General features: G+C 35.0%; 1 protein-coding gene and 1 long non-coding RNA gene across 12 annotated transcripts in view; one reads left to right on the plus strand and one right to left on the minus strand.

Annotated features, from left to right (window-relative positions):
• LOC118745575 overlaps positions 1-12,445 on the plus strand; it is an 18,126-nt gene extending 5,681 nt beyond the window's left edge. The window contains exon 3 of the long non-coding RNA XR_004993656.1: positions 12,367-12,445. This is a non-coding gene — a long non-coding RNA (uncharacterized LOC118745575). The remainder of the gene's footprint in view (positions 1-12,366) is intronic.
• The window catches only part of LOC118745572 (putative nuclease HARBI1), a 754,224-nt gene that overhangs the window by 639,525 nt on the left and 91,347 nt on the right, over positions 1-23,352 (minus strand). Inside the window, exon 3 of one of the 11 annotated variants that reach the window (XR_004993653.1) lies at positions 8,418-9,916. The exons of the other annotated variants lie outside the window; for them this stretch is intronic. The gene's annotated coding sequence lies outside the window, so the exon portion shown is untranslated. Of the gene's footprint in view, positions 1-8,417; positions 9,917-23,352 lie in introns of those variants that run through there. 11 annotated transcript variants of the gene reach the window in all.

The raw sequence follows: 23,352 nt of genomic DNA on the forward strand, positions 1-23,352 counted from the left end.
AACTACCTGTTGGTTAGAATCATTATTCATATCACTCATGCAGATTAATGTACATTTATCATTTAAGAGAAAATATTTCGATGCAAAGCAACGATTATAAATGGTTATTTTATCTTACAAACTTGCGGAGGAATAATACAGAGTACATTTTTTATTTTGAATAACGTCTTGTCCGGCTATTTGGTTTACTATACAAGTATATAGAGCTATGGATTTAACAACTACATCAGGGTTTCGTTGAGATATTCGCCTTTGACCACTATATTCTGTACATTTCCCGGTACTGCAAAGCTTTTGACTGCCATTCACCTGGGAGTGGCCAGAAGTGATTCGTGTGCTTACGGTTCAAATCGCAGCTTACTACGTCCGGATATTTATATCCACGAATCCTCTGGGTAACGACCAAACACCCGTTTGGGAGCGGGCTACAGTGGGACGGTGTAAAACTCCGCGGGCGCTGGGTTTGGGTCCCGCCACGTTAAAACCCTGCCAATGAAAAAAAATATATGCCTCGGATTATACCCTCGTCTTTTAATGACGATGACGGCAAACGTAGGAAGGACTATGATTTGAGGGTGTTTACCTGGTATATTCGAACCCTTAATCGGGAAGGTGCGTCTGCCGGGCTGGTTGATGTCCTAGGGAAAATAAAGGCTGACATCACCGCCATCCAAGAAATGCGATTGACGGGGCAAGGAAAAATAAGCGAGGAGCCTTGGGACGTCTACTACAGTTGCCACGTAAAGGATCGCGAATTCGGTGTTGGACTTGTGGTGGGAGAGAGACTCAGTCGCCGAGTACCGGCGTTCACTCCATTCGACGAACGACTAGCCACAATCCGCATCAAAGCGAGATTCCTCAGCATCTCGCTCATATGTTCCAATGCCCCAATGGAAGAGAAGGACGAAGCATCCAAGGTTCACTTATATGAGCGCTTAGAGGGTACATACTAGCGCTGCCCCAAACACGTATAAACATCAGGGTTATTCTCTGAGTCTTGCAAAGCCCTGCATGGTGCACAGATTGCACGGATTGCACGGTTAAAACCGGTTTTCGTATGGGACAGCTTTGCAAACCGTCCAATCCGTGCACCGTGCAAGGGCTTTGCAAGACTCAGAGAATACCCCTATCGTGTTTGGCGATTTCAATGCCACGGTGGGCAATCTTTGGCGCCACTGTCGAAAAAACAGCATCCACGACGAAACGTGTGATAACGGGCTGAGGGTGATCGACTTCGACTTCCATCAGGCTACATGGCTGTCTCCAGATCAAAAAACGGGAAACCAAATCGAGCATGTTGTGATAGACACGGAAGGATCGCTTCCAGTGTTTAGATGTACATACGTACACTCCGAGGGCCAAACATCGACTCACACCACTATCTTGATGCAGCCAAGATACGCAGCCGCCTCGGTGCAGCAAAAAATATACGCCCAACAATGCAAGGAAAGCTCAACGTCTAAAGGTGCAATCAAAATAGACGGAAGTACCTCCTGTCAGCAAACAAACAATTAGCGTATTCGCCTTGGCACCCACGTCCTTGTTTACAGTTCTAATTTCGAGAAAGTGGAGAATTTCCTTTACTTGGGAACCATCATTAACATCGATAATGATGTCAGCAACGAAATTCAACGCAGAATCACTCTTGCCACCAAGTGCTACATCGGAAGTAAAGTCCTCTAGCCGTACAAAAATCTTACTCTATAAGTCACTCATCATGTCTGTGCTGGTTTATGAAGCGGACGCATGGACAATGAAAACATCTGATGAGGCGGCTCTTAGAGTTTTCGAGAGAAAGATTCTGCGAAATATGTATGGGCCTTACGCATTGGCGACGGAAAGTACCACAGACAATGGAACGTGAGCTGTATGAGCTTTACAATGTCATGAACATAGTGCAGCGAATATAAATACAACGGTCATGTCGTATGAATGGGCAAAAATGCTCCAGCCCCACTGCGATGGTAGGACCAAGCGGAGAAGGACTTGTCAACATTCGTTGCTTGAGCTTATCTGCTCTTTTGTCAGAGTGCCAGGCCACTTGCGCAATTTGGTGAATACCACTTATGTAACTTGAGGACTTAAAACAAAAACATTTGTGTAAATCCTTTTTGGGTAATAGCACTGTTTTAAAGTTTGCCGTTTCTCAAGTCCGGCTTCTATATTTTTTCATCTTTACTTTTGCTTTCATTTTGACTAATTCTGATAACAGTTAACTTGTTTATTTTAAACTTTATCACACATCAATTTAACTGAAATAGCACTTTTTAGCTTCTCCAGAATACTGGGAAGTCAAAGTAAGGCAACACATTAAAATTTTGTGTGTGTAATATGCATAAACAAAAGAATGTTGTAGGTTTTGAGGTTAAATATTTTTTAAGGGGCACTTAAATATAAAGGTTACAATGTTTTGCTTTAGAGCCTTGTATTAATCAAGAAATTGCACGTATTGGGGGTTGCGGTTACCGCGTACATACTGTAAATATTTTTCATCGGATAAACAGAAATTAATCCGAATTCTTCTTGTTTATTACAATATTAAATATTTTTTATGTTGCTTGGTGTTCTGTTTTCTTATCTTATTTTACTTTACTTCATCAGTTTAATTAACTTTTTTTAGTGTTTCTTATCTTATCGTATCTTATCGTATCATATCGTACCGTGTCGCGTTGTATCGTATCGTATCTTTTTATATCTTATTATATCATACCACATATTATCTTATCTCAGCTTAAATAAACTTAGCTTATGTTATCTTATCATAGTATATATCATATCATATCATATTATATCATATCATGTCATATCATATGTAATATTAGTTCATATAATATCGCATCGTCAGTGTTGTCATTTTCGTGCTTTTGGAGCTTGATTTAACCCTTCAGTTTTCTATTTAGCTCCGAAAATTGGGATTTAGCTCCTAGCTCTTTTCAGAATTATCTAGCACTTTTTCAGCTCCAGAAAGTTTTAGTTGTATTTAAGAATATATTAAAATTAAAAATCTTTAATTTCATTGTACAAGTGTTGACTAAAATTCATTTGGCTTTGGTGTTCTCAGGCTATTTTCGATACCTTCATGTTATTCTATTTCGATTAATACTTATAATAGTTCCATTCCTAATGCAAATGACGCGAAAGCAAATGGAAAATGGGCAAGTAAGGGCCAGTTTCATAATGAAACACTTAAAGTTCCTTTTGCAAAAGTTTCCTTTTAGTTAAAGTTTCATTTAAATTTACTTTAAACAAGAAGTGTTTTCATAATACAATTTCAATTGAGTAATAACAAAAGGTTCATTTAAATGGAAATAACAAAGGTGTAGTACTGATCTCGGCAAAATTACATCAGCTGATTGTCATAAATATGTAATTATAACTAAGAAAATTACATACTTTTTTTTTCTTACAAAAGGAACCTTTATGTCATTTAAATTTCCATTTTGGGTATTTAACTAAAGAGCCTTTATGGGCACCTTTACCTTTAAAGTGGCTGTATGAAATCGATCAGCAAAATAAAGCATCCTATAAATTTTGAAATTTTCTTTAATTTTATTATGAAATCGGCCCTAAGTCGATTAGAGTCTACCACGTGTGCGGAAGCACACAAACTATACCGGGCAGTAATTCGAACTTCGATAAGCTCTGACGGTGTATTCTCTCTCAGGCGGCCACGGTAGAAAAGGAAAGCCAAGACTTAAACTATGTTCACATTACCAACATAAAATACTTAGTTTCGTTTAAAATACCTCACTAAATTAAGTGCGTTCATACACGCGATTCTTTATTTGTCTTGACAGCTTTGTAGCAACCCTGTGTTATTGTTTATTTAACCAAAAGAGATCGCGAATGTGAGTAATTGCGTATATTTTTATATTCTGAGTTGTTTGTGGTAATTTTTTAGATTTTAGATGAGTGATCAAAAGAGAAAGCTTTTGGAAATATTTTACAAACTACCACGCGCGATTATTAAAAACAAAAACGTCCAAACACAATGACATATCAGTTGTGGGACAATACTTTTTTCGATTATTATCGATAAAATTAGAGCCGACACTGATTTGTTCGTGATTTGGTTCTTGGTTTAACATAAACTACGTACTTTCAACTAAATTTACTGAGAGACTTTACAAGGCGAAAATACTTACTTTGTACTTAATTTATGCGTAAATTAAGATTGACCTCTAAATTACGCCAATGGGAACATAGTTTTAAGCGTTGCCAAAATTGCAAAATTTCGAAATACAATGGAAAAACATACATTTGTATTCACTGGAAAATACAGACTCCACCAGATCTATTTTAAAGAATCCCGAAATTAATTAGAAGAAAATCCTTTTTCTGTACGCGCGATTTTTGTTTTTACCTTACAGAGAGAAGGAAATAAAAGTTTTCAGATTTTTTTTATGGTCAATTAAAATATCTGAAATTGCAGATTTTAAGAGTTTGTAAAGTATTTTTAGTTCATCGTCTAGTTTATATGTATAATTATATGCATACAAATAAATGTTATAAGTGCCGTAGCAATCAATTCGAAATATATGAGCTTATTTTCGTTGTAAAAGTTTTTTCAGCACTTAAAGTTATAAGATTCTTTATTTTTATTAAAATTGCGGAAAATGTAAAAGCAACCTTACGTCAATAAATGCTCAACTTCAAAAAAAAATTAGCTCTTCATTTTAGCTACTATTAGTATTATTTAGCTCTTTTTTCTACCGATTTCGAACCAAATGAAATTTTTTTCTGGCAACACTGCACATCATATCTTATCTTAAAGTACGTTTACATATAAACATTATCTCAATCAAAGCTCGTCTGTTAATTACCCCGTTTACACAGGCATATCTCATATTATTACTCGTCAAATTTGTTGTGCTTGCTCACAACTCAAGGAAAAGTTAAGTTTCTTCTCTGAGCCACTATGCTCACTTTTTTCTGCTATATTATCTAAGTAATTTAAAAATCGTCGCCCGTATGCCATAAGCATGAATGTGCAAAATTTAAAATTTTCGAAAATCAAATTTGAAAGTTTTTTTACGAGACTTAACTCTACATTTATGCAATTCAAATTGTAAAATATTTGGTCTCCGTGTACGCATGCACAGTGATTAATAAATGGGACTTAATGTTCATATTCACTGGCGCCATCATTTCTCCACCAATTTTGATAACTTTTTTTTTTAAATGAAAGCTTATAAAATTTGGAAGAGACTAGTTGAGCCTGATTTTTTGATTTTTTGTCGATTGTTCGATTTCTCGGGTATCGGAAATCTCGAGAATGTGCGAGCAGAAATCGAAGGGCCCTACTTATAATCGAATTTTTGTGGCACATTTTGCGGCGCACGAGAAATAACAATAGTGAGGGGCTAATTACAGATTAACGAGTTAAACTCGAAAATGAGGATAATCTACTTATATGTAAACCTGGTATTATCTTATCTTATCTCATTATATCATATCATGTATTATATCAAACCATATCATATCATATCACATCATACCTTAGTTTTTTTTTCTTATCTTCTCTTTTATTTTATCTTATGTTATCCTATTTTAGCTTAGCTTAGCTTACAACAATTAGCACCAATTGACATTTAAATGAAGATCGTTTCTTTCCTTTATGTAGCGTTCACAAGATCGTCCGAGGTACTCAGGATGGTCTAAATACTAGTATGCACGTTTTTTATCGGTAAAACACACATAACGCATTTTGCCGAACCTAGTTTTACAAGTTTAGCAGTCAAAACATCGACAAGATGGCCAGAAATGCGATTCTCAATCTTCGTACGTCCCCTAGAAAGGCATTTCGACGAGAGGTTTTTAATCTTGGTTTATCATGCATTTTGGAACGAATTTCCACCATCCCTTGTCAAACTTCGTTTGGAAACAAACCTATTTTGGCGTTGCGCCATCTGTAGTACCATTTTTAGTTCCCATTCACTTTGATGGTTGCTTGTGTATTTGGCAAGCGATGACGGAAATAAATTTGAATGTATGCGAGGACTACAAAGGGCACCACTGATGGATGAAAACTGTAGGGTTCTGCTCCTGAGAAGCAAGGTTGCCATTTTTTTTTAGTTTCCTTCAGTGCGATTGTAAAAGCACCGTAAAGGCGCTGTAGCATCTTGCTTAACTGCACATGTTATCTCAGGAAAAGGGCAGATCCGACGGGTTTAGGCCGTAAAGAAAAGATCAATGCCTATCTATAATGGACTATAATTTTATAGCGGGTCTGGTGCAGCGGATAGTGTATTCTCGGTTCTAGATACTCGAGTTTTTCCCCGACAAAGTACTGTTTTTTTAACGATCTAATCTTGTTAAGATCTGTGAAATCCATTACTATAATCTAAATACTTCGGATTTCGTTGCCTTATTGAGTTCTTAATTAAAGCTATACCTATTTTTACCTCACTTTTATCAGCTTGGGATGTAACTATGTAACAATGGTTCGCTTAAAAGATCCAGCAGTTTCCATTATCAAGTTACATACGTAATGACAGTATGAATGGGAATTGCTTTAAATTTCCATTTTAAAGTTACCGGATGACAGTACTTAAAGTTACCTGATGACAGTACGAATGAAAATTCCAAAGATTGATTTCGCGGGTTAGTCTATTCGTTATAGTCTAAGATCCAACAAAGGGACGACCTTCGCTAATCTGTTTAATGGATGAAATCTTTTTTCTATGAAATTTAACGTGTCAATAAATATGTTGCGAGGGCGTTGGCTGAAAAATTCCTGGCCAGGATATTTTAAATTAAATATTCAAAAATTATTATTATTTTTTTAATTTTGTACTCATTTGCTTAATGAACAAATTATATACCAACCGAAAGTATTAAACCTATAGAATGTGAAAACAATGGGTTGTCTATTTTTTTCCTGGCCTACCTATCGGGTTGGTAGGTATGAACAGGTAGGTAATATTAGTAATTTGTCACTCATCTGTATAACACATTCTATAGGCTTTCGATTGGTATATCGCTAGCTTAGAGTGAAAAGTTGCTAAGTCCACTTTTTATGAAAACTCATATTTTGATATAGGAGGCTAGAGAAATTGAATACGCATCGTTTCGAAAATTATAAAGGTACTTGTTTTATTTTTTTCTCTTCATAAGCAATAAAGGGAAAATTTGCTAATTCCAAAAGAAGCACCACAAATCCGATAAGGCCAAAATAATACGACATCTTTTAATAAATATCGAATCCTTCTGATTCTTATGGAGTTTTGCTTTGCTTTAAACGCGCAAAATGTTTGATTCAAAGTCTTGCGAAATAGTTAAAGAAAATGGCTCTAGGAAGATTTTTTCCTCTCCTGTAAAATTTTTAAAATGGGACTTAGCAACTTTTCTTTCTAAGCTAGCGATATATGTAATTTTTTCATTAAACAAATGAGTGCAAAATTAAAATAATAATAATAATTTTTGAATATAATTAAAAATTTCCTGGCCAAGATTTTTTTTCAGCCAACCCACTCGCGAAATATTTCCTAACACGTTAAATTGTATACAAAGTAGATTTCATCTATTAAACAGATGGATGAAGGTCGTGCCTTTGCCGGATCTCCTATATTATAATAGTTTAAAATAAAATCAACAAGACTAAGAAGATGAAAATAAAATTATAGTTTAAAAAAACTAAAAACTCGCTTTTATTACGATGTGAACTAAAAAGTAAAAAGTAATTTATAGAAATACAGACTTCGTTTAAGAGGAATAAGAAGTTCCCTAACTTGATTTAACTAAACTCTTAAAACCAGCGTAAAATAGGATTAAAGTAACGTTCCCAGGACAGTCGGGTCTACGTAACCGGAACGACCCAGATAGATATATATCTGGCCAAGGACTGCCACCACTCCAGCAACACTCCCCAAAATCTCTTTGGGGAATTTGTATGCTGTTACAACAACAACAGGATTAAAAAATTAACAATAAAATTAATTTTACCGGAAAAAAGCGTGGGGAAGCATTAGCTTAGATTTTATAGTCCTGCTTTTGACAATATTCAATATTAATAAACTGAAAATGAAAAGTTCAAAGCAACTGATATCAAGCACCCCACGTTTTGTGTTCCGGTAAAATTAATTTTATTGTCAATTACTTTAATCCTATTTTAGGGTGGTTTTAAAAGTTTAATTAAATCAAGTTAGGGAACCTCCTATTCCTCTTAAACGAAATTTGTGTTTCTTTAAATTATTTTTTACTCTTTAGTTCACATCGTAATAAAAGTAAGTTTTTTGTTTTTAGACTATCATTTTATTAGCAGTCATATTGTAATTTTAGTCATGATTTCTGACTAACAGTAAGTGTTACTGTAGAGGAAATATCTAATACAAAACCGGTTTAACCGGTTTTATTCAAATTGCTATTTTTCGAACAACTTGAAAACCGTTTTTCGAAAAAACACGAGTAAACACCAGAAATCGTATCACACTATTATGCGGTTTTCCAGATAGCCATCAAAAGACACTTAGTAATCAGACAAGTGGAATCTGAAAGAAATATGTATGCACCTAACTACCCCTTGACCTATCCCTGTAAAAGTTGATGATCCTCTTCCTGGCTGAATCTGATGTCCATTATGCAACAACCGGAATTCGATCCAAGAATTTGATATTGGAAGTAATAATAGTAGGAAATTATGCGAGTTCCGTCATGATTTTCCATGGCCGATGTGGGTGAATGTCCATTTCTTAAATGGGTTAAGTCTGGTTATAGTGATCCTGGTGTTTGCCAGTGGCAGCAATGCTCTCGAGGCGTTCCTCTTACTGGACATATTTATTAATGGTAGAGAGACCTAGCTAAGCGTTACTGCCTCTTTTTGAGAAGGTTCTTCCATTACGTTATCACTATGTTTCTGGGGCGGTGGCCGAGATACCATCCCACATGTGTCAACAAGTGATCGATAAGTATGTTTGCTATAAACACCGAAGCGTTTTTTGGTTTGTACACATAATGCCAAGGTTCCAACTTTATAATGAAAAATAAATTTCATAACAAAAAATTAACATTGTGTAATAGTCTCTTATATAAATTTAATTTCGAAAATGCAAAATGTCCGACAATTGTCTCTTGAGCTGAGAAAGCGCGGTATGGCAAATTTATAAATGATACGAACTGATGAGTTTGAGTATGCACTGGTTATTTCCTATCAACGGCTACGCGCATGTGCTTTTGCTACATGCTACTATGTGGCGCCCACTGTCTAGAGACGCACACTTCACGCTGCTTACGTTGCACTGAAAATCGAAAAACCGGCTATTTCGAACGCTTAAGCAGTAGAAATTTTCGCTTTTATGTTGTAGTTTTGAATTTTTTATCGCCTGCCCCACGCACTACTCATCTTGTTGTATATTATCTATCTCGCGCTATTGTATATATGCCAGGGTGACATCCATTTTTTGGTTGGTTCGGTTTTTCAATTTTTAATTTAGTCTAACAATAGTACACCCCAAGTGTTATTAACTCAATGAATGTGTTCAAAGTAAGCTAATTTTTATATGTTAGAGTTGTTGTTTCTTTTCTTGCTTTTCGTCGTCATCTATGTACTTATTATTGCTCATTATTTTTCAAATTCGATTGCATATCTCTTTCACACTTTATCGTAGGGCGTGTGCATGGTTGTGGCTTTACTTTCTTTCTAATAACATTTTTAGCCATTCAACTATAGATTAGCATCATTAAACAACTATGTCATTCTCTATAAACCATTCTTATTGCTAATGAATGCATATAATTATATGTAAATACAGTTTTGTATACTATATATACATGTTTATTGAGTTATCATTTCTGTTGTCTATTGCTTTTTCAAATGCGTCTTTATTTTTATTTTATAATTTACAGGTAAACGTAAAGTTCCCATTTTCTATAATGCAATTGTGAATTACACTTCAGTCTCTCGAATTGGTTCCGCCGGCTTAAAATTCAAAAATGAATAAGCATTCAATAAATACAATTTAGAAAGAAACTAAATTATTGAATTCGTAAAGCAATTAAAACTAGCAAAAATTAAGAAGGTACTTTAAAGTTTTATGTGTGCGAAAAAGTGACTGTAAAAGTGCTGAGTAAGGTCGGTTATTGTTAACCATGATTTGTGTTTCGGAAGCAATGAGTGATAGTAAGTAGTATCGTTAAAAGAAACGAACAATGAAAACGACTGTGGATATAGGTAAATAAAACAATAGGGTAGCAGGAAAAATTTTGTTTGCCAAAGGTTACTCGACACAAGAAAGAGGAAATAGACCAACAACATACAGCTACATACTACAAAATATGAGTCCATTCCCATTCACCGAACCAGTACAAAAAAAGTGCCATACAAAACCTACTCCGTAAGGAAAACTTATTGCCAAGGGTTGCAAATCTATGCAAATGTTTGAAAAAGCCTACTTTGCATATATCTGGTAATTTTGTTGGTTTTGGCATATATTCGACTTACGTACTTATTTTTGCATATTTGGCAACCTTTCATACATTTTCGGGAAAAAGAGACGCTGGAAATGCGTGAAACAAGGCGAATTCGAACATATGCTTTTATACTCCTGTACGATCTTGTATGAATTCGCCTTGATACAATGCAAGTATACATACATACTGCTAGAGCTTGTAGAAATCCGAACAGATTTGGCGTTCATTAAGGCGAGTTTGGGTGTTTGATAGTAGGTGCTATATATCAAAGCTTTCCCTGCTCATTACAGTCATAATCCAAGCGTAGACAGACGACAACATTAATCCGGACTAAAGGCGCCATTGATTCCATAAAAAATAGGTTTTCCCAATGGTCGTGGGTTAAACTAAAAAATAAAACTATTAAACAGAAAATAAACAGAAAAGTGAAAAAGCGAATCGAACCAGGGTCAAACTGTGTTGTGCGAACCTCTCAATTTTCGGACAAGACATTCTATAATAATATGTAATCATCTAAAATGACCTTAATTCACTTGAGAATTGGCTCTAGTTATTCCGGATTAACGCTGCCATATATCTAGGTTGTATATAGAAAGTCTAAACTCCTTTGAATAAAGTTAGTATGAAGTTTTAGATTTAGTCTCGAGCTAGGTCATCGCAACGTTTCCGAGAATGAGACTGTTGATCAGTTAGCCAGCGAGGGTTCTATATTGACGTCAATCGAGGGCCGGATCTCATTCTCAATCTGAACTACATATATATGTAAGGAGCAATTTTGGCACCAGGTTGCTGTAAAGCAGAGGCGGGCAGCCTCGGCAGAGCATTTTTATAGTGTGCGTGCAATTGATGTCACTGTGTGCGTGCGAACAAGTCGTGCAGTTGAATGAATCTTTCGCTGCCTTCTCAAGCATAGCGTGTATGTATACGCGAATACGACGCGCAGTCGCCCGCCGGCGGACAGACGCTGCCCAGCTGTGCTGTAAAGCCAAACTCATTTGGCTAGCATACAACCCCAATAGAACAGCAATACAAATTCATGCTTTATGGGACAAGCATTCCCACGACCGTTGGGTATACCGTATACGGAATTTGGGAACTTCTATGCTTTTACAACAAAAACAAGCGCACGCAATTGCAAATTTATCGTTATTCAGCTTAAAAAAAAGAGTGGTTCCACTTAATCACGTATATCTTACGAACCATTGAATAATCGTAATTCATGAAACAAATGAAAGCAAATAAAATTCTCCATAAACCGTATAAACATCACTTTTTAATAGTCCTGATATTTTCTGAGAAATTAATTAATAATTCCAGATTTTTTGTTTTTTGATGAAAAAATAACAGTTTCTGTGTAAATGTTTTGCACTTGTGTTAAAGCCTGTTCCTTTAGAAAAAAATTAAAGCTACCAATGAAGAAAATCGATGGATAAATAAGAAAGTAATGATTGGTCAAACGAAAACGCGCAGATTTGTTGCATGAAATATGAGCAGAAAAGAGTGTTAATCATACGCCACGTACACGTGAGTAGTTAGAGTGTTTGCATCGAAAGCAAGAGGTGTCAGGAATAATTAATTAATTTCTCAGAAACTATCAGGGCTTTGGGGAAGTGATTATGTAAGGTTTATGGAGAATTTGATCAGCTTTCATTTGCCACATCTTGTGTTTATTTATTATTATTCTAATGTACGTAAGATATATATTCAAGAAAATTCAAAAGATCCTTTTGGACAAATTTTCAAAATCCAAAATAGTACGCGAATAGAAAATTTGCAGAAACTTGCAAGTTGGACGAACAGCTGATAGAAATTTTGTTTACATTAAAAAGTATAAAATTTAAAACGTAAGAAAACTAATCCCGAAGTCTTATACTGACACAGTTCACTGACTAAACGAATAATTACTTTACTTCTCACAAGTTTAATTAGTCGCATTTTACTATTTTAAATTCCAAACAGTGTTGCCACTTTACCACAATTGTGGTAGATCTACCACATTTTGGGTAATTTTTCACTTCTACCACAACTACCCTATATTATGAAATATCTACCACAATTTTACTGTAATAAAATTATTAACCTAAGCTGCCAAAATATTGCTTACATAAAAGTTAAACAGCAAATTTTCTCCTCAAAATGAATTTAAAAGTCATGAAAATGTATTGTTAATATTGGGTTAGTTGAAGGGCTGAAGGTGCTGCCAAGCATTTAAAATTTTCTATTGCGTATATAAAGGATAAGCTGCATTTACACGAGGCGATTTTACTGGCGACAGGGCAGAGAATGTGCCTTTTTGGCCTTACAAGAGTGTGAATTTAAAGAAAGGAATAACAAATTTTCTCACCGTTTGCCTTTATTTTAAAATCGAACGCGAAAAGAGAAAGGGACAATGAAAAGGCGATACTTTTTGGGAGAAATGAAAACACTGTAATACTTGTTTTGAATTACTTATTCACATTTCCAACCCGATTCTGTGCACTTGATAAATTGAAAATCTTTATAATTTGTCAATTTTTTATTATTTATCAAGGATTGGTATTCTAGCACAGAAATCAAAAGCTCTTTTCTTGATAAATTATCAAGATTGAGAATGCTATTGACAAATTGAAATTTCATGTGAAATTTATAAATTTTGTATATCAATAAATTTATTTCAAACAATTAAATACTCTATGTGCCGGCATGCGACACACGGAATTATAATCGACATCTCTACCTACTCGGCTACGGCAGTCAAAAGCTTTTTTGCTTTTAAATTCATATTTTTCATATGGGCGATTCCACCGTCATGGGTTGGACATTTGAACAGAAAAAATTTTCTTTCTTGTTTAAATGCAAGTATAAAATACTCAACAATTCTACATTTTGATAAAGCTACACCTATTTGATTATTATATGAGTTATTACAAAATACGAAAAAAATTCCACTATTCTGTGTGAACTTGATGTCTTATAATAAAACAAAGAACCAGGAACGCAAACAAAGCAAAAACTACAAAAAGTTATGGCTTTATTATACAAAAAAATCCGAAATTCCTCTGTCACGGGTGGGACAAAGTTTGTCACGGGTAGGACACGTACGAATTTTTATATGAAAAGGAGCTTTTAGTGTGGTCCATATATAAAGATTAGTTATTAAAAAATGTAAGAAGCCAAGTAGGGGTTAAGCCCACTCACGTTTTATCTTATGATGGTGCCTTTTATATAGAAGAAAATGCATATCACCGTCAGCCAAAAAAATTATTAAAAATGAACGCGATTTCCTAGCGTCTTGAAATTTTCACTTCTACCTACTGAATTTAATGGACTACAAAACTCCATACCTAAAAATCTTGAACAAAAAGTTTAAAATTTTTGGGTGTAATTGTTAAAGATTGTTGAATTTTTATAATTTTTGTAAGAAGTTTGAAATGTAAATTTATGTGGTTCTGGCCGGACTTTTATAAAAAAAAAAAAACTATAAACATTAACAAAATAAAAAACCAAAACTGGTCAAAATGTAACTTAACTTAATCAGCTGACCACAAGGGTATATACCCTGTAGGGAAACCGCGGACTAGTGAATCAAATTTCTAGTTCCGTACCAGGTCTTTATCGCCAAAAACGAACTAGTCTGATAGGAACTAGATCCCCACCAGTCCAAAATCGGCGAAAAGTGGTACTTTAAAAAAATAATTTTTTTCAGTTTTTTTCACTAGAAATCTATATCTAAAGTGACGAATTTAGAAATAGTTCGGAACTATAGAAAAAGGGATGCAGAACGAACTAGATCTTATTTGTCGAATTTAGAACCAGTTCCGAACTATCGAAAAAGGGATGCAGCGGGGGGCTTGTTTACTTTACATAGATATGTGTTCGGCGGCTTTTTCGTTCAAATACGCTTCTATTCTGTGCTTCGCAGATGCTTTTTCATAGCTTGGTAATACAAAACTAAAATTTATGTTAACATTTCAACATCTTGGGACAGTCTGGAATCTAAGAAATAAACGCGAGCACCTCTGCAAACTCAGCTACAGCTAAAGGTATGTAAACGTCCATTTCTTACAATCATTCAAACAAATTTAATTTCAAATTGAAAACACATTTCTTCCAAAATAACTTAAAATCGTACACACGGAAGAACCAAAAAGATTAAAAATCATGATACTTTTTTCTTTCGTCTGTCGATTTTAGAACTGGTTCGGAACTATAGAATTTAGGACTAGTTCGGAACTATCGAAAAAGGGATGCAGCGGGGGGCAATTGACACTTCCTAGGACATCGCCATGTTAAATTCGCCAGTTTCTTGCATGATGAGATGATGCAAAAAGGAATGATGGCGAACCAGTACTGGGTCTAAATGTACTAGAAGCGCACCAATTCAGAACTAGAGATTTCCCCCACAGGGTAGATAATGGACGAGCCCGCGCATCGCCCCTCCTCCCCTGTGCCCACCTCAACAAACAAATAGCTTATCAGCCCTGTAAACCTACTTCTGACAATTGTCCCACACATAGCTGTCACGGGTGGGACATGCTTCTCTGTTGAATTATTCTTATCTAACTACGTGGAAACGACAATGCAATTGTGGTAAATATTTGCAATGAATTTCTAACATTATGTAACAAACACTAAACACAACCTCAACTTCTAGAATTAAATATAACAACTTTTAGCTTTTTTTGTCACGGGTGGGACAAGACAAATACTGCTTAATATTAACTCATAATATAGATAAAGCAGTCACACAATTTAATATATAACACAATTTTATTAAAAGCAGATGAGTTCTACTATATATTTTTCTTACTAAATACTTGAATTATGAATCGCAATCATTTGACAGAGCATTCAACACAACCTACTTTCAACTCAATCAAAAAATTTACTTGAAACTTCATTTCAAAACGTAAAGGTAATAAAAATGCATTTAAAGACTTAATTTGTTATTTTTTGGTTGACTCAAGATTTTTACAAATATTTTATCCACACGTTTGTTAGTTTTATAAAGAAAATAATTTTTGCACTGAGGTCCACTTTCCCATAGAACCTCCCATATGTGACAATGAAATCAGTTCCACTCATGTGGAAATCAGTTCCACTAATGTGGAAATCAAAGAGCTGTTTGTTTTATAAATATTGACACAGAATGCGAAGGAAGCTTTTACTTAATAAAAATCTTGATAAAAGTTCATTACAAAAAATTTATCAAGAAAACACAGAATTGGGCGGTTAGTATGAAAAAAATGTATTTCCACTTAAAAACTTATTGCACTTGTTTACACCACACTTATTATTAGTGACTTATGTTTGTTCTGAATTCTAAAATACACTAGCAGATAATCAGAGTTCCATCGAGAAAAAATCTTCTGACAAAAGTTGACTGCTAACATGGGGCAAGCTACTTTTTATTGCCTAGAAATTTGAAACTTTATTTACACAGGCGATTGCAGTTTATCTACATTCGTATACTATTTACTTCATGGCCTGAAAAATTACTTTTTGGAAAATATTTAAGTTTAAGTGTATGTAACACTTCTATTGTAAAAAGTATACACATATTCTACCACACTTAGAGATCTACCACTGTTTTTAATAATAACCTACCACTAATTTGGTTTCTGAAGTGACAACACTGATTCCAAACCATCTAATTCAATTTAGGGATTTGCGTAAATTCTAACCAGCTGTTTTTAATTAGCTGTTTTCTTGTTGTCTTATCTTGTCTTTTCCAGCAGAAACCAGCAGCTTTCCGTCAAAATTAAATGTCATTTTGCTCTCTCAATTTCCCCTACTTTGCAGGTTTTCTGCTTACGCGAACACAAAAAGCTGATAGTTTTTATAACTTTCAATAAATATCCGGTACGCGAATGCAACAGTATGACTTTACGAATTTCATTGTAGAGTATATTTTAAATCTAGTACTTGTTGCCGGAATTCAAGCAATAGCAAAGCTTAACACTTGGCACGTATATCAGCATTTGGCTCAAAGAGCCGCGTTTGCCCAACGTTGATATATGGTTTAACAAAATCGAACAAAAAAACTTATTAAAGATGGAACAAAAAACAATTTAATTAGAAGAAAAACTTAACACTTGGCACGTATATCAACATAGAATCTTGTATGATCACACAGCAAATTGAACATCATATTTTAACTCCAGACTGCTTAAGGCCAAATCACACGATTGGTGCATTTGTACAGATTGGACATTATGGCAGTCTCAGTATTGATACTTCCATTGACCAAAGACGCACACCCGCTAAGAGCAGAAACAGTGCCCGCGGAGGAGCAAGCCGAGGCACCACTATTTTCGGCAGCGGAACCGAAGTTAGCCCTGCGAAGCATGAAAGCCGGCAAGGTTTCAGGCCCCGATGACATACAAGCGGGTACTGATCTCATGCTTAACATGTACAATAGCTGCCTTAGGGCCCGGGTGTTCCCAAAGGAATGGAAGAAGGCGAGGCTGGTACTTATACTCAAGGGCAAAGGGGTCGAGGCGGTACATAAAGCAGAAGAAGCATGTCACCGGGCACGGTCAATAGTGCTGTTAGTCACACTGGACGACAAGAACGCTTTCAACTCGGCAAGATGGAACGACATGTTAGACGCCTTGGAACGGTGATTCAAGGTTCCCACATACTTGCTAGATATGTTGCGGGACTAGCTCAAGATTTCTACCTCACGCAATTCTTCACCGGTCATGGTTACTTCCGAGAACGTCTTCATAAGATGGGCAGGGTGGACTCACTGTTCTGTCACTACTATGAAAATGTCGAAGATAGCGTGCACCATACACTCTTCACTTGCGAGCACTTCTTGACTTCGCGCAGAATGTTGGAAGAAAGATACGGAAACATAACTCCAAATAAGATAATTGGGGTAATGATCTCCAGTTCATAAAAGTGGGAAGCAGTCGCGAGATAAGTGAAATTCGTACTCCCCTGCAAACGAGGAGACGGATGTCTACTGAGAACACCCGAATGAAACACCCCTACAAGAGAGAAGACCTGAGGCACTAGCAGCGCGCTCCTGCAACTTAAGACATGCAGAACTGCAGGGTCATGCGCGGGTGGTGGGAGTTAGGTTTAAGTGGGTAGCTTAACACGCTTCGGTGGGAGTCCCACACTCGGGGAAGGTAGTATAGAGTCTAGCGATCCGGCCAGTGCATAAATCACTCCACGTTTGTATACGCACCGTTATCTCGCTGCCATAGCAAATGGAAATTTGATATTTCGAAAGTTTTGTTTCACTTAGTATTTTGTTTATTTTGACAAGATTTTCCGCAAAAACAAAACCGACTTCAATTCTAATACAAAAATTTAAGATTCTCGTTAATTTCTTTATGATCCAATTATCGGATTTAAACCAAATTAGTATGGGACCACCTGTGAGGTGGACCTTTCCTTTAAAAAAAGAATTAAAGAAATCGGTTAACATGGTCCAAAGTTATGCAGTACCATCAATAAAAAATAATAACAAATTATCCGACGAATACATAACCCTCTCCTGTTAGTGAATTCGGTTAATAATACTCGTGGCAGCTTAGGCCTCCTACGCAGAAACGATTTTGTATGAAGTTGGTATTGTTTACTTACTTATACGCCGCAATTTTGAAAAATGAGGGTTCGGGGAATTATCCGACACTGTCTTCGGGGAATAATTGGACAGTTAGTTCTTAACATTTGAGGGATTTTTCTTGCATAATTTCTACACAGCATTAGTGTTTCAGCAATTTCTAATAGTTTTTTGGACTGATAAATTTTGGTTTAGCCAGAAGGCCGCTTTATTATGCAAAAAAGGAGACATCAATGATTTCGGATATATCCTGAAATTGGCTGTTTTGACATTGCCTGCAATTATGGCTGACATATGCAGAAAATACCGTTTCCGAGAGAAACTGACGTGGAAGAAGACATTGATTTCTGACGCTGATTAACTAAAGAAGTGTCACAACCCAAAGAAAAAAGTAAGTATGCAAGAATAAACGTTAACTCTTCTTCTATTTTGTGTAAAAATTTCATAGATGTACCATTTACCAGTAGCTCACTAGAACAAAATATGTATTAAGTTTTTACAATGGGAGTATATGTTAATTCAAAACTTTAAAGCTGTTTTTCTCGAATTTTAGGTCTTTAAGTTATGACAGTATTGAATTAAATGAGCGACAGGCTCAAATACATACACATATGTCTTTTGTTTTAATCGAAACTTTCCATAATAATAACCGATTGGCGCTTACACATATGCTAGTGTTTGGCCGAGCTTCTCCTCCTTACGAAACTTTCCATATTCTCATTAAAATATTAAAAACGTCTTTAATAGCATATTTCCTGTTTTAAATGCCTTACAACACAAAATGCGTTTCATTCCATTACAAACATACATATTTCTCGCAAGGCATCTTTGCATTCGAGAAACAAAGCAGAACAGCCACTCGCGATCTTGATTCGTTGCTGTCTCGCCAATGGGGTTCAATCGATACAAGTAAATACTCGATACTTTTCTTTTGATACCAAGTATTTTTTTACTCGATACCTTTTTGTTCGGTATCGAGTAAGTATCGAAAAAAGTACTTGGTATCGAAAGAGTAATTTCCACTACTTTTATCACTGCAACGCCAACTCAACAAATTACGCCCGTTATTAGAGTTTTCGCGAAAATTGCGGTCGTCTAAAAGAAAAAGTAGAAATCGCTTGTCTGGAAAGCATTTAGAAAAGTTGTTGCTAGTTGGCAATGTGCCCAAAAGCTATTTTTTCATAAATATTTTGTGTATAACATACTTATGAGTGAAAATCTCTCACTTTATTCGGTTACAACCATAAAAAAATATAATTTGAACAATTTTACAAAATTCGAATTTTGACAAGTTATTTTTGTTAACTTTTTTTTATGAATTCAGTAATTATTTATTATCCACTGATTCATATCATGTATCTTGTTAATTTTCGCACGATAATAGTTAATTAGACACGCTTTAGCCTGATTGTTTAAATTTTTCAAATATCATTATTGTGTATAAAATTTTTATTTTTTTTTTTTAATTTTATAAACAAATCGAAATATTTATTACTTCTTGATTAGATTTTTTGATCGTTTACATTGAGTAACAATCCTTATTCTACAATGTATTATCTAAAAGAAACAAACACGGAAATTTGCACGGAGTCGCTAGTTATTAATTTTTTTCGCTCCTGCCACGGGTGCTTTCGCCTTCATGCCGCGTGCCGCGCGGACTCGCAGCGAGCGTGGTGCAACCAGAGAACCCAAAACAAAAATTAAATTTATTTATAAACATAAGCATAGAGTATTTAGTACAATATTTTTTAAAGTTGTATATTTACATAAATATGTACATACATAAAATAAATGTGCCGAGCTAAGAAAAACCGCCGAACACAGCCCATTGCATTGTTTGTGATCGAGGTGTTCATTTGAGTTGGGCCGGAGCAAACCCGGGTGTTCACTGTGACTCGGAATAATTTTAATCGTCATTTTTCACTTTATTCTATTAAGTATGATGCCTTCTTTCGTTTTCGTTCACAAATAAATGTTTTCCACCAATAAATTTCATTTTTATCGATTTACAAACTGTTCAATAATTCCCCGAGATTTTTCAAAAGTGCAGAAACACAATTTTTTTGCCAACTGAAATAACATGCATAATTTAATACAATTTGATCAAACTGCTGATATCAAAAGGAAGGTTATTTCTCGTACTAGAAATCCAAGCTATAACATTTTTAGAAAAAGTTAAGTTTTTGCGAGCTTTCGACCAAAATAAAAGTGTGTCCAAGAATACCTCGACTTCCCCTACTCATTTGTAAAATTTTGAATATGACTTTATTTCACTCCTGCATTGGAAACATGATTTTATTTCGAAAACAAAATGGAAATAAGACCATATGGCTTTACTGAGTATGGTGGTATTGCACCCCACCGAAACATGCGATGTGTACTACGTTTGTATGCATTGTATGTACACTGTTGTTTACAAGAGGCGTGGCACTTAGTTAGAAACTATATAAATACTTGACAAGTTTGAAAACTACTGTTTTCTATGAAAACCCTATTTCATTAAAATTGGAACCCTAATTCATTAAAATTTTAACCCTAATTCATTAAATTATAAAATATATTATTGCGGCTTGCAGAATATGTTAGTGTTTGGCCGAGATTCTCCTCCGAATTGTGGCGTGTGCCTCTATGTTGTTTTACAAAGGGGAGAGACCTACAGTTTTACGCCGACTCCGTACGGCGATTGTACTTTCATGAGAAGCTGTTTTTCGTGTCAGAAATACCCTCGTAAGTTTGCCATTCATTGCCTGTCGAGGGGCGACCGGTATTAGAAAAAACTGTTTTATGTTTTATTTTCACCATGTCACGTTGCGACCTTTTTACCAGGGACCATAACGTCATTTTTATTTAAGAAAATATAAATGATTGCCGCTGAAGGTATTCGGAATAACAAGGAGTATGTTGCACGCAGCATTTCTCTTTCAGTGATTTTTTGAGTTGATATTTCAACAAGTAATTTTTAAGCAAAAAACATAACCGACTTCAATTCTCATATACAAATTTAAGAATGCCGTTAATTTCTTCATGATCGGATCTAAACCAAATTAGAATGGGGCCACCCTTGAGGTACCACTTTTCCGAAAAAGTATTATCGAAATAGGTTGACGAGATTCACAGTAATTTAAGTCGGTTGAAAATAATCGTTATTTGCGCTTGCTTTTTACATGTCACCGAAGTTTGATGTGCAAGTACCTATGTATGTAGGTTGAATAAAATATTATAAATCAAAACGGTTTTGAAGATATTTCTGGACAGGGTTGCCACCTATCAAAAAATTTAAATTAATTGAATATGTAATTAAAGAAAGAGATCATAAACTTAGTATCTACATCTCATACATAATGTACTATTGAAGATTGCTAGGTGATTAGCACGTCCAACATCAATAAGTGATGACTTTGCCACGAAGGGACTGATTAACAACTTCTGCCCTACGGAAAGCCTAGTTCTAATCATTGTACCAAGTAATTTAAACTTTTGATTTTATACGATTGCAATTCCAAATTCGTGGAGTGAATCTCGAGTATATAACTGTGCCGTGCAATTACAGTACCTTAAGTGACTTTAAAAGGTTTGACCTTGAATTAAAAAAATTATCAGTTTCCCTTGAAAATGTTTATATTTTTGTTCAGCTTCTATTGAAAGGGCATCTTGAACTACACCTATGGCTAGTTAAACGTTGAAATATTGTTAGGGAACCTAATAAAATGTTGATTTAAAGGGAAAAGGGCTTACCCCGACTTAGGCTACTTTAATTGATCGGCACAGATATGTTGTTCGTAGTATATACATACTCGCGCCATTATTAACTAAAACGAAGGGGTTTTTGATTGCACCTGTCAAGTTTAATCTCTGAGTGACCACATTTTAAATAAAAATAACCGTTTATCTTATTTATCTTATTTTTTTCCATTGTATGGTCCAGTAAGTAAGTAATTTTGGGCAGAACTGCGTCAGTCAAGTCTGACATAATTACTCACAAACTAATATACATTAGCCAACTATTAAACGTTGTTTCAAGCATGGAGACAAGATTTGTGAATGAAATCTGCGAAATTCGGTGCCTTTAATACACGCAAGTGGCAATATAGATACTGAGATATGTATGCAGTGGCGTGCTGGCCGTATGGGACATTAGGAAACTCCATGAGCGACAGCTTGTCAGGGGCGGCAAAAAATTAATTACACTGAGAGAAAATAAAACAAATATTGGTTAATATTATCTAAATTAAATTTGAACAGGATCAAATTGATTTGTGTTTTATATTAACAATGCCATTTTTGACATTTTCAACGATGATTTGGTGATATTAACCACAATTTTGTTTACTTTAAACCCATTTTTCCTTGGACATTTTTTCGTTTGAATATGCTATGGTCTGCACTCCACAGATGCTTTTTCATAGTTAGGAGACAGAAAGCAACAACTTTTTGTTATCATTTAACATCTTTCCTCTGGCGGCATTTGAACTCGGACCTTCATAAAGTTAAAAAATAACAGCAAGTATCTCTGCACACTCAGCTACAGGCGTTCTGCAAATTTTTTTTCAAATGTTCAACTTCAATCAATTTACTTCGTCTTTTGTTTTGGTTCTTCACTTTACAGATGCTTTTTCGTAATTAAGATAAACCCAAAACAGAAAAAAAATCTGGAAGCTAACGATAACAGCAAGCATCTCTGCACGTTAACCTACAGCAAGACATACAAATGTGTTTTCAAATGTTCAACGTGAATCACATTTCTCGCACTCGGTGTATTTAATATGACAAAACCAAACAATAGCTTCTTTGAAAAACCCATGTTGCTTTTGGCTCAGTGTAAAAATAAATTGTTTGAACAAACAAGTAATTTTTAGCAAAAAAAACCGACTTCAATTCTCATATAAATAAATATATGTAAATATCTATATATCTAAAATTTAATCTATCCAAGCTCTGATCAATCAAAGTTTTAAGCGGGTTTAAAAACATCGTATAATGTTTGCAAAATATTACAGAAGTCAATTCTTTTAGCACGAAAATAAAACATGATGCGCAAAGTTTGTTACGGCCATAATTTTCGCGCTCAATATTTGTCGTGTCCAGCCCAGTGCCAAAATATTTACAAGTAAACATCTATATGCAAGCATGGCGTCAAGTAAATTAATTATTAACATATCTGGAAAGTCTGCGAAATCATTTTGAAACTACTATTTTTTGTGGTAAAAAAATCGCTAATTTTATGAATAATGAGTCTGAGGAATATGAAAGTGTCATAAAAAAGGAATTTCCAGTCCAAAGAAAATTCAGAAATGCTTTCAATTTTGAAGGATTTTAAATAAAAAACAACGAAATTGAAGTGTATAATATTATTCCAGACAAAACAATAACACTGTACAGCACTCGGC

The sequence above is a fragment of the Rhagoletis pomonella genome, unplaced genomic scaffold (genome assembly GCF_013731165.1).
Source record: "Rhagoletis pomonella isolate Grant_MI unplaced genomic scaffold, Rhpom_1.0 Rhpom_scaffold_00009, whole genome shotgun sequence".
Taxonomy (NCBI): Eukaryota; Metazoa; Arthropoda; class Insecta; order Diptera; family Tephritidae; genus Rhagoletis; species Rhagoletis pomonella.